Source organism: Ruditapes philippinarum, unplaced genomic scaffold (assembly GCF_026571515.1).
Source record: "Ruditapes philippinarum isolate M1 unplaced genomic scaffold, ASM2657151v2 ctg3671_1_1_1_1, whole genome shotgun sequence".
In the NCBI taxonomy this organism is placed as follows: Eukaryota; Metazoa; Mollusca; class Bivalvia; order Venerida; family Veneridae; genus Ruditapes; species Ruditapes philippinarum.
The window spans coordinates 252,009-264,627 of NW_026859530.1; positions in this window are offsets into that span (position 1 = coordinate 252,009).

Consider the following 12,619-nt stretch of genomic DNA (forward strand, 5'->3'; position numbering starts at 1 on the left):
CAATATTTGCAGAAAATCCCTGTCTACCTCTCAAACTAAAATTTTAAACTAGGAAAAGGATCATGATATGTGTATTTTATGGAGTTGTTATAAAATGTCACTGCGTGTAGAAAAGTGATTTCAAAGAAGCAAAGTTAATTACATCTGCGTTGTAATTAAAACTTAAAAAAAATACTTGCCACTTCTTAATCTTGAACCTCCTGGCGCTAGGAGGTGTGAGGGATGTTGCTAATTTTTTTATTATACCTCATGTGCTGATTCAATTAAACCGACTCTGCAATTTTTATGTTATTTTCTTGTGATTAATACTCCAATGTATAACCCTTTTCCAAGATTTTTATTTACAACACTAAACACTATAACTTTATCTTTGCACTGTATCACTGTTTTGTAGGATTAAAATGCTTACCAAAGACGTAGCGTTTATTGTGTATTTGATCTCCTGTTAACATGACAATGCAACCAGTTACCCGGTCTGTGAACGTTAGACATGTGGTAAAATGATAATAATGTCAAGATATACAACTCTTGTATTAAAGAAATAAGTATCAGCAAGAATCAAAATATTATTGTGTGAATGACAGGACAACATTATTAATGAATTTGCATCCATAATGCTTCACATTAGTTCTTTTAAATACGAGTACATGTATAAGTTAGTTGAGGAACTAACGAATTGAAGAGTTGTTAACATTCACACCGTATAAGTACTTCTGCTCATACAATCCTTTTCATTCCAGTTTTAATATGTTAAAATGTACGTTTTACGTCTGACATGTTCATCAAAAAGCGTGTTCTAAAGAACTATACGTTAGCTTGATAGCAATTGATTACATTTGGTTTGATAGCATGTTAATAAATGTCTCTTCCTTTTGTTATATTTTAAAATTTGGTGCATAAAATAATTTTCTAATTACAAAGTATGTACTGTTTACAAAAGGTTACACATTTTTTGACAGTTTGCTAAATATTGTTGCCAGAAAAGTCACTGAATATACAGTGTAACTTCCGAATTCCGGAACTTCTGAAATCCGGAAACTTCTAAAAACCGAACAATTTTTTCGGTCCCGATTTTTTCCCTTCTATTTTCTATTAATATAATACTTCTGAATTCCGGAACTTCTAAATTCTGAATTCCGGACGATATTTCCGTAAAATTAGAGTCAAATCAATGCAGTTTTACCTCCGAAAACCGGAAATATCCAAAGGTGTGAAATACATTGTAAATCGAGAATGTTTACACTGCAGGAAGATTTAATCTCCCTATCGATTGTTTACTAATTAGCGGTGATCGTGTAATTTGACGCGCGTTAAAATCACAAACTGTGAAATGGTGTGTTTGAAGTGATGCGGTTAATCAAAGTAATTTACCGCGGTCAGTTAATTTGAAGTGTTTATTAGCGGATTAAATCACAATTAGTTGGGACAATGTATGCATCAAACGTCTTTAGGGATTTTATTGCATTTGATGTAATAATTAATTAACTAGCATCAGACGATATGTAAGTTTTTGCAATTAACAACATTTCTGCAAACTGATAGAAATTCAAAAGCATTTGCAGGTGTAAGATAAAAATGTATTCTTTTCATTCACATCTTTATATTGATTAAAATACTATTATATATGATATTACAGTAATGGCCACATCTTCCTTGACATTTAGTGATATTAAGTGTCTTAGTCTTGTCCACATTATCATAAACCTCTGAATTCCGGAAACCTCTGAAATCCGAACTTTTTGACAAGTCCAATGGGTGTTCGGTTTTTGGAAGTTACACTGTACATGTATTTCACGCACTACACATGTTTTTCATAAGTCATTAAAATGAATATCTTGGGAAGAGAGAAATCTGAGATAATGTCCATTAGCAAGAAAAAGTCTGGTTTATAGCCCTCTTTTATGTCAACTACAGCCATCAACATTTGCAACTTGCGATTTATTCGTGGTATATTGTATTATGTGAACAGCACTGTAAGGAGCAGATAATTGAATTAGAAAAAAAAAGAAAAAAAAAAAAACAAAAAAAAACAATAAAACAAATCCCCAATGGAACAGACAAAAAGCATAAAAAAACTCAAAAAAAAAAAACATAATAAAAAAAAAAATCATAAAAAAACAAAAAACCAAAAACATATTTTCTTTGTTGTGCTTGAACGATTCTCCTTATGAAACTAAAAAAGCTATTTCAAATAGCAGAACACAAATTTGCATGTATCTCTTTAAAAAACATGATTTATTGTTTAAATACAATCAGTTTGAATATATGTCTTTTATAATTTAGATGAATATTGTTATGTACATATATTTATTCTTTCTTTATAAGTTATAAGTAGTAAATCTGCTTTCTTTTTGTCAAATAATTAATTCAACACTACACATAGAAGACGATGTAGGGTAAATGGATTGGACGGTCCAAGATGTTTTATCCATTCCGAAACTGTTTTAATCTATTTCGTCATTTAATCGTGCAATCGTACAAATGTAAGGCCATGTCCATTAGCTAAACATTTATTTTATAGTCCCCCTGCTTGTCAACATTTTATAGTCCCCCTGCTTGTCAACTACCGTTTATTTAGTTAAAACTTGTAAATTACACTTATCATTCCTCTATGTTTGGAACCGACTTTACTCTTTCAAAGTTTGATTTCAATCTGACCTGGAAATTAGAGATTCTATTATTAATTTCTTCTTTCGATAGTGTCTTATTTCTAATTCTATCATAAAAAGAAACATTACATTTCTATATCGGATGCTTATATTATTTTATGCATTATTTAGTTAAGTTTTTAATTATCTCCATGTTGTATTGTTGTGATTAATATTTTGTATTTGATAATCTTAATTGTAGTTTTAGCATGGTTTAAGCTTTTTATAAATAAGACTCTTCAGGAAAGAAACGAATCACTGATATGATTTAATGACATAGTTGTCTGCGATATACAATGGTGATAATACCAACCGGAAAATCAATAATTACTTAATTACTTGTGATATTATACACTACAACGAGTCAATTCAAGCGAAGGATTACAATTTTGTAGTAAACACTGATTATACAGAAAGATAAAATATAACAGGGTATTCTGAAAATACAATTTTACAAAATTTTGAACTTTTCAGGCTTCCAAAAAAACAACAACCAAAAGTATTAAAGTCAAGTTAAGATGTAGTCAGAGAAAAACTGGTCTAAACCCCCTGTTAGCACTTGGTGTTTGAAAATTATCGCAAAATATCAAATTTCCCCCGTAAAGGAAATTAAACAAAGTAGGAAGTTATTATGGCATTGATGCAGTGTGATTTGGTTATAATTTTTATGCTTGTGTCAAAAGGATACAAAACTTTGATCAAAATTAACAAAACAAGTTTTGAATTATCAGTTATTTTATATGAGTTATAAACATTTGCCTCACCTTCCATCATATATTTCTTTTACCTCTAAGTCATTATCATTTTTGTTGTGTAAATTATTAAATTCAACAGTATTTAAATAAAAACTATTCTCATCATGGATGTCTAACAAACTACTAGTGAATGATGAATTAAAACATTACCGATTTAGCCTTTTCTAAATCAGTAATACAGTGCAACTTCTATTGACTAGGTAGCTTTAAAGAACCGGTGATACATAGTTCTCTTTTATTGAAAAATAATTCACCAAACTGATCTTAAAAAGTCTTGTCTAAAAACACAAAAGTTGTAACATATAATGCATAACACTATTGTAACGTACGTCCAAGACTATTGAAACTATGTTATAACTACATAAATCGCAATAAAACATTTTCCTCGGAACATATATACATATTAAGAGGAAACCTGTCTCATCGATTTGGCATTATACTCTGAGTCTTATCCAAACGTTTCTGTTATAATTTAATCAGTTAAATCAAAATCTGCAACCTGCGGTAAGACAACAAAAGTAGATAGTTGTCCATTAGTAAGACAAATATAATTTATGTAGCTATATATAATGCAATTTATTGATGCCCTAGAAAAATACTGTTTTTTTCTATGGAAATAAACGTCATGAAGAAAATTTCATTCACTTCGTCTTCTATGGTTAAAATAGGTTTGTATGAAATAACTTATGGAACATTGCAATGATATGTTTTTTTTTACAAAACTCAAAAATGTTAAATTTATGATTTTATAACATTTTCATGTTTATGATATTTTGTATATCTTAACATTTTTAGCTTAAGCAGTTTGTTGTCATCATTAAATTTAAAATAGATTTGCTTTTCTCACAGCTTATGTTTAATGCTTCACATTCCCTCTTTTTTAAATCATAGAGAAAAGTCATACTTGCATTTTCTTTATCTATCAGTGAGTTTGACTTAGACAATAACAAATTGCCTTTTGATAAATTCATCCATTCATGGTCTGTTTAACATTGACATGACAATGAACTAAATAAACAGCGTTGTCATGAATAACAGATTACATCCGGAACACAATGATTTTCTTGGTGAAGCAGGAATTGTAAATTTATTTAGATATAAACAAAGAAATGACTTCTATTTGTCATCATATACTCGGTATATATTACAAGCCACACTAATGAATAAGTACATTCGTGAAATTCTTACTAGTCTTGAAAAAAGCAACACTATACCACTATGAATGGCCAGTCACATGTTCATTCTGTTTAGCAGCAGCTGTTCTACAGAAATGAGGGGCGTTCGTCGCCGAGTGATTAATACCGTTGACTTTATACCACTTGCCCCTCATCGCTGTGGGTTCGAGTCCCGACAGGGACTTTGAATTCTGTCATGTGAGAAAACTATCTAGCTAGCTTACGGAACGCCGGTGATTCTACGCAGGTACCCATTCGTGCCTGAAATAATGCACTGAATGACACCTGAGGTCTTCCTCTACCAGTTAAGCTGGAAACGCCGATATATAACCTATACTCTCTCGATGTGACGTAAAACGCAATCAATCAAACAAAAAAAATCCATAAATGATATATGTTTTGCATGTAAGATAGAACTAAATAAATGTTGTACTTAACCGGTGAAATGGTATCCAAATGACACGCCTAACAAAGACATTTATTATCTTCATGCTTTTGATTTTTTTTGAAATTCTTGGTCATTTATTTGAGTGCGACCGATGATCTTCGGGGCGCATTCTGGTATGGCTTTGCTGGTCCGACCGACTCTCTGCACTTACAAGATAGTACTTATATGCTTCAAGGATCAGTACATTACTGTACTTTATCTTAGTTTTTGTGATTCATTTCATAAGCCTTTTTGTGATTATTTTTCTTGAATGTCATGTCATGTCATATTTCAGAACATCGGGTGTAAAATTGAGTAGCCACAGGAGTACTGTCTATTTAGAATGTCCGTCCGTGTGTCTGTCCGTAGAATTTGTTTCCGCAGAATTTTTGTTAGGATGTCTGTGATTGTGTAATTCTGCTTTTCAGTGGTTTGTTTTATAATTTCAAAACACTGGCCAAGTGTTTCGTTAAAATAAACTCATTTTTTCAGAGCTATACGCGTTTTGGCAATATTTAAATGTAAAGTTTGGCTTCCAGAAAATAACGCTTGATGGGTTTCAGTAACTGAGTGCTTTTTGTGGCTGAGTGATTGCCTTTTAGGGAAGATTAGAGGTATTAGAATTGCAGCCACCGTTTTTCCCTGCTTGAAAAGAAAACAAAATGTTTTGTTTTTGCAATATTCATCCGAAGAATAAACAGCTATGTAATCATAAAATATTCACATTTTCTCATTATATACGATTAAATACGATTAATATAGGAAGAGATATGGCATTGTTTTAAAATCAGACAATAGGAACGGTTCGCCCACTTGAGTGTTCCACTGGTTCTTATGACAAGAATGATTGTTTCAATTGAGTTGAATGCTATTTTATTTCTCATATGTCACCATTTTGATTCCTTGTGGCGTTTTATATAAATCGCTAGAGATTATCAGAGTTTTAAGATAGCAATCTGCCTAAATTGCGAGGTTCGAAATATGAGGCCAACATCAAAACATACTGTCGAAATTACTATCATTAAGTGCAGACCATATTAAAAAGTGAAAAGTATTATTTTACAAACAAACTCTATTAACCGAAAACAATACATTTTGATTCAAAACATTTTCATTGCAAAATAAATGTCTAAATAATGTTTGATATTGAAACAAAGTTGTATGTAATGCATCGTTAGCAGACGGAATCTCCTATCGGTTAGTAATGTATATGAAATTCAATTATTCATTTATCAGAACCTGGTTTCTCAATCTATTGCTATTTATCATGGTATGCCATTCGTAAGATAGAATTGATTTCGTGTCAGAATTTCTTCCTTATATCCTACTTTATATGTGAAGGCCAAAATAAATTTAAAATAATGACGATGTTACTTGAGATAAAACCCTTTGCTAATTAGTCTGAAGTGTTTAATTATGTCATTGCATGAGCCAAACAAAAACGTGCTTAACATTACTGGGATGAAGTATCAATCCATTTGCTCTTTTGCTTCTGACTTTTAATTTGCTTTTTATTTCGTTGTTAATATTGCAGTCACCTTCTAACTTGGAATGTATTTTAAATAGATTAGTATCGATTTAAACAACTTCTGGTATAAAATCACTTATTTCCTGAATAGTCGTTATTTTCGTTTTACAACTTATATGGAAAAAATTAGACATTTGAAACTGTAGAACAATGTGTTCTACGTTAAAGAGTTAACACATTCAGATGTTTTGTCAAACTAGTGTTTCGGAATTTCCTTATTGTAATAATCTTCTAGCATATTAGTCAGTGATGAATTACTTTGAATTGTAAAAAAAAGAGGCTAAAATAGTTTACGCGATTTATAGATACATGTCAGTATTAAAACAAAATAATGACCTTGATAACAATGGAATATTTTGGTATCTTTTGGTGCATCAAGTTGGAATTTCACAAAGTCGCAGACGTTTTTTTCATCATAAACCTTTATTTAGGATTCTCAAATAAGGGTATAAAATATATTTCATATTGTTTAAAAAAATCAAAGTCGATGATTTTATTCTATTTCGAGCGTGTAACGTACAATTGTTTTAATGTAATAGTCGCAATAAGAAAGCATTTTTTTGGAACTCAGATGTCCAAAAAATAAGTTTTATTAACTGCTTAATATTTATCATTTTATTTTACAAAACCTTTGTTTTGTTACAGTTTCCAAAATTATACTCATCCTCTATAAAGCAGTTGTCTATATGTGATGTTATAGTGATTTACATAAAGTATTTTATATTTTTGTTCTTTTTTTCTAATTTTATGACAAATTATGTCACTTGACACTTTTTTTCCTCACGCGATTATCATTTATTTTTCTTTAAATCCAGTCAAACAAACATTATCAGACACAGGTTGTCTTTAATTTTTTTTTGGAAAAGACTCTTAATTTTTTAGGCTTATAAATCCCTAATGATTTCCTACAATGCAAACTACCATTTACAGCAAATTTATAACACACACGTTTTTCCGTCCATTCATTTATTGAGGAATAATATTCTCGGATCAGATCTAAGAATTTTTAATAATTTATCTGTAACATTGACCTAAATAAAAAATTCAGGCTTATACTATTCTCACATAACTTGTAATTATGTCGAACACATCTGTCAAATTTTGCAAGAAACTAGTGTTTCTGATTTATAGAATGGCATATTCCTCATAAATAATTTGCATTATTCTAAAGAAATAAGCTATGATTAAGTTACGGAAGATTTGTGTGAATGTTTCCAAAGGTTTAAAATACTAAATATTGTTGATTGGTAGCTTATTATTATATAAGTTGAATGTTCTTGTGTAGATTTCAAATAAAAAACTTTACTGTCATTCTTTGTGCAAGGTTTAAAATTATATCTTTTATGATGGAAGTTTACCATACAATATGTTTTATAATATCGTCTTCCTTATGGAGAAGTGTACACATTGAGAACTGACCTGTCCATGCTTTACACAGGTGTTGTTTAGATATGTTAAATAACATAAAGTATTACAGGTTATCCTTATATTGTGACACGTTTATTATAATGAATATATAGCTTTTTGAATGATTGATTTTAAGTTCCCGGCAAGAGTTATATGCGGTTTATTTTTTTGTCAAACTTGAAATACTTGAGGACGTTGATCAAATGAGTATGCCCTCTTTATCTACTAAGCAAATTAAATCTGATAAAGTGATAATCCTAGAAAATTACCAATCTTTAATTTCAGCGACACTTAGATAAAGAAAATATCTAACTATGGACATGAACACCAGTCAGTTGCCAATTAGTTTGTAGATCTCAGTTGTTTATAACAATGGTATACAACAATGTTTTTCGTTTAAATGATTTAATATAGATAGCACCAGTGTATTCATGACAAATATTATTATTTCAATAATAAATTTTTCTTTTGAAAAGTAGGAATTCTTCATTCATTCTTTTGCCTTTTATTCATCTAAATTAAGTGTTTCATGTTTTATTTAAACACATATTATGGTATTGCACAAGTATGTTTCTTCTTTGTCGCACGTGTCTGTATAATATAGCCAATAACGGACATTCCATGCTTTCACAACAAAAAATCATATTTCGTGTAACAAAGATTGATTTCAATACCGACCTTATAAGAACAAGTAAAGTTCAATACCCGGAAGAACAAGTTTACAAGTATATGTTTTGTTAGCATTGCTCAGAAATGTTATCCCAATTTTAAACTTATACACTAGCAGACAAATGATGATCATAGCAATAACAAGATAATAGCAGTTCTGTAATAAAACTTAATTAAAAATGTAATTGCTCTATGACTAGAAATGTGAAAGAAAATTTAAATTTCTTGAACACTAATATTTTACAAAAGGTGATCAATAAAATTGTATTATTTTTGTTAGAATTTAGATTTCAAAATTAACCATTGTTAATAATGCTTTGTTTATTTTCGTATTGATAGGTAGTTCAGAAGAAAACAAACCAGTTAAAAATAATTAATTGAGTTCATAATTTGTTTGATATTGACCATTATTTAACATTATGCATATGAAGTGACATGATAATATAATTGATACATGTGATAAGAACCATCTAGAACCAACATGGCTGAAATTATTATGTTCGTTCATAAGCCCAAGTATGTATTTGTCTTGTGCTAATAGCTCGGAGGTTAGTTCCCATTGATGTGACTGTAATCATTTGTCAGATGTCGTTAAAAGTACTCCTCGCCTGTCACATTGGTGTAATCAATAAACCCCTAGAGTTTATCAATATTTCAGAAAAAGCAACGAAAGGATTTTATGATACCAATGGCATTAACGGATCGTTTTACTTGAATTGAATGTTATTATTTGTCAGACGTCATTCGTTCTTTAATCTCTGCATTTAAGTTGCCTATGGCGTATTATGTAAATCACTAGAGTATATCAAATTATCGAAATAAGCTAAGAATATGAATCCAACATAAAGAATAATGTATTATGATTATATCATTTAGTGTCCCCTTTGATCTTATTGTTTGTATAATTTCATGATTGTTAGATTCAATGCTTGTAGGTTTACCATTTGAAACAAAAGTGTACTGATTAATTATTCATTAAAGGAAAAAAGTTCATTATGCTGTTAATAAATATGTTTTCAACAACAAGCAAGAGATTATATATTGCAAAGTAACATTAAATGTAGACTGCTACTAATACTTGTACTTTAAGAACACAAACTTGTTTTTGAAATATCCATTATTGTGGTCAATGTTACGTCATTTTGTCTGTTGTTTTTTGTCTGTTTTAACATAGATTACTTCAATATTTTGCATAATGTATACTTTAACATACGCACACCGTTTATCACAACATGATAACCGGAGATATTTTGTATCTATTTAAATATCGTTTCTTTAAACAACTATGTATATTGTAGTAAGTTCTTACCCTCAATACGTTTGTTTCTGTAAATAATTACCAGCCTGGGTAACAAACATTATGTATGTGAAGAAGACTAGACTACTATCTAAGGAACGCAGTGACTGTCTTATGTGATCAATGGTTTTTGGGATCTTGTGAAATGATGATATTATTTTGTCGTTTAAGCAACATGTGCAATTTACATAATATCTTGTCAAGTATTAAGTATCAGTATTGTTTCTTGTAAAATAATCCGATATTCTTGCATTCTTGCCTCCCTTTTTGTAACAATTTCCTAGTGATTTGAATTTGATCAAAATGGACTTGTGATATCAAAATTAAACATATATTTAACACGAAATCTAAACCCTGCAAACAAATCTCAAGTGTCACCCTATAATTGCTTGTTTCAAACACAAACGAGTTAAATCACTTTAACTTACTAATATAGGGATGGGTTTCCAGTCATATTTTCGCTGGTGGGTTTGACTTTTAATCTGATTTAAATGCCGTTATCAACATTACAATCACATCCTAAATTGAAATTGCATTTTAATTGTATTTGTACCGGTTATAATCAAAACAACCTCAGGAATCAAATAACACATTTCCTGAAAATCTCATCAAATTTTTTTGCAAGAATGTAATTTTAGTGATAAGATGAAGGAAAACACGCGCTAGGTTAATTACTTCATTAATTATGTTTTGTTTATCAAATGCTTATTATTTTAGTTTCGGTATAAACCTGCATATAATTGGTAATTGCTGATCGGACGTTTTCTTATAATTTCCGCTTTTTAGTACTCGGGATTATATGTCAACCTTGATAATTTTTTCACTGTAAAGGAAGAAAGAAATTATTTTATTTTTTTAGATATTCAATTTCCATAATGTTACAGGATTAGTTTAGTTCTGACAAAGCTCCTGAGTATACAAGTACACCGAGTTGTACCAAGGAAAGGCAAAATAAACACACACAGACACACAACAACATGTATTGTAAATTGTTGAAAAAGATTTTGTTGATATATTTTCGATAGAAATGTGTAAAATCTTTTAATTGAAATACTTATCAATCGAGGAAACGTTTCTAAGTAAATAAGTATTGGTATGATGAATATAGATGTAATTAAAATGCATTGTCATAGTCCTCATACCAGCGGCCTAAAATCAAAAAGATTTATTAGATATTTACGACATAAATAGAGGTTTACTGAATGAGTGAAAGTTTAATACTGAACGTATTGAACGAGTTGTATAAGATTATATTATAGGAGCCTCTGGCAATCATAATATTACTTTATTTACCGAGTTCAATAAATTCAGGACATAACGTACACCTATTTTGTATGGTTTTATTACATACCGAAAATAAAGACCGTTAGAAATGAAAAAGAACCATTCTTCATTGACGTGTCTATAGTATAACGCTTACATTTAGCGCGTGTGCGGATGTTTCTAAATTCAAAATTTTACCATTTTATGTTTAAATGTTGAATTCTGCTAAGCTGGTGCTAGGGGGCATGGACGGTAGTTTGCACGTTACAGTACCGTCTATGAACAGGCTCAATCAAACCGAGCCTGCAACATTTTCAAATCTATTGTTTTTGGCTTTCTTAAGGGATTCTTATTTTCTCTATTTTATCGCCACATCAGCGTTGTTTGTGTCGTGTGGAGGGTGTAAAAAGTCGCCCCGTACATTCAATCAGAGATGTTATATTTCCGATCCTTAAAGATTGTTTAACACGACATTATTGTTTTGCTTGTGGTATTTTTAGTTTTAACTTTTCGGCACTTTCTAGTTGGGTGGTTCCAATATTCCTACTTGAATAATGTTGAATCACCCTCATATGTTGCCTGCAATTTAACTTTGTCCTTTGACGTCTTATCTGTGATATGCAGGCTTCATTATCTCTAACCCCATTTCAAAATTCCATTTATTTTGTTCCGTCCATTGTTAACGCTTTTTATTACTTGGGGACCATACGCGTTGTTCATGGAATGTCACGAAGTGTCACATTGAAGGTTTCTTGATAACCACCATATGAACACATTTGGGATATTTCTAAATTCAAAATTGTAGCAGTTCATGCTAAATGTTGAATTCAGCTTAAGCCGGTGCTAGAGGGCGTAGACGGTAGCTTATGCCTGTTCATGGACGGTATTGTGAAATACAAACAATCGTCCACGCCCCCTAGCACTAGCTTAGCAGAATTCAACATTTAGTAATGGTGATCAAAGTCAAAATAACGAAACCATGGTGGTGAAAACTCGATTATCAAAACTCTATCATTCTTAAAGGAAGGAACATGTCTTTCTATGATATTTTGTGTTGAAGTAGTGGTGATTTCAGTAGTTTTTATAATGTTGTTTACATGCTTTTCCAAGTGATAAATTAGCTTTTATATTTGTCACTCTGTAAGGATATTGAAAAGGTGCAATACAGTATTCTTTATTAGACGACAGTGCCAAAAATACACCGAGCTTCAAACTAGATGTCCAATTTTGCCTTGATTTGTGAAAAGCGTAGGCAGTAAGTACAAATTCGTTTTCAATGTGATAAAAGTAATATATCACAAGTCTGGCTATACTTTACAAATTATTCATGTCAATGTGGTTCGTCCTTAAAGAAGGTTAAATGTTGCCTTCGTGTAAGTTATTTCATCTCATGTTTAAATTGTGTCACCAATCCTGCGATAAGAGGCTCATTTTCCTGCCTGAAATCTGA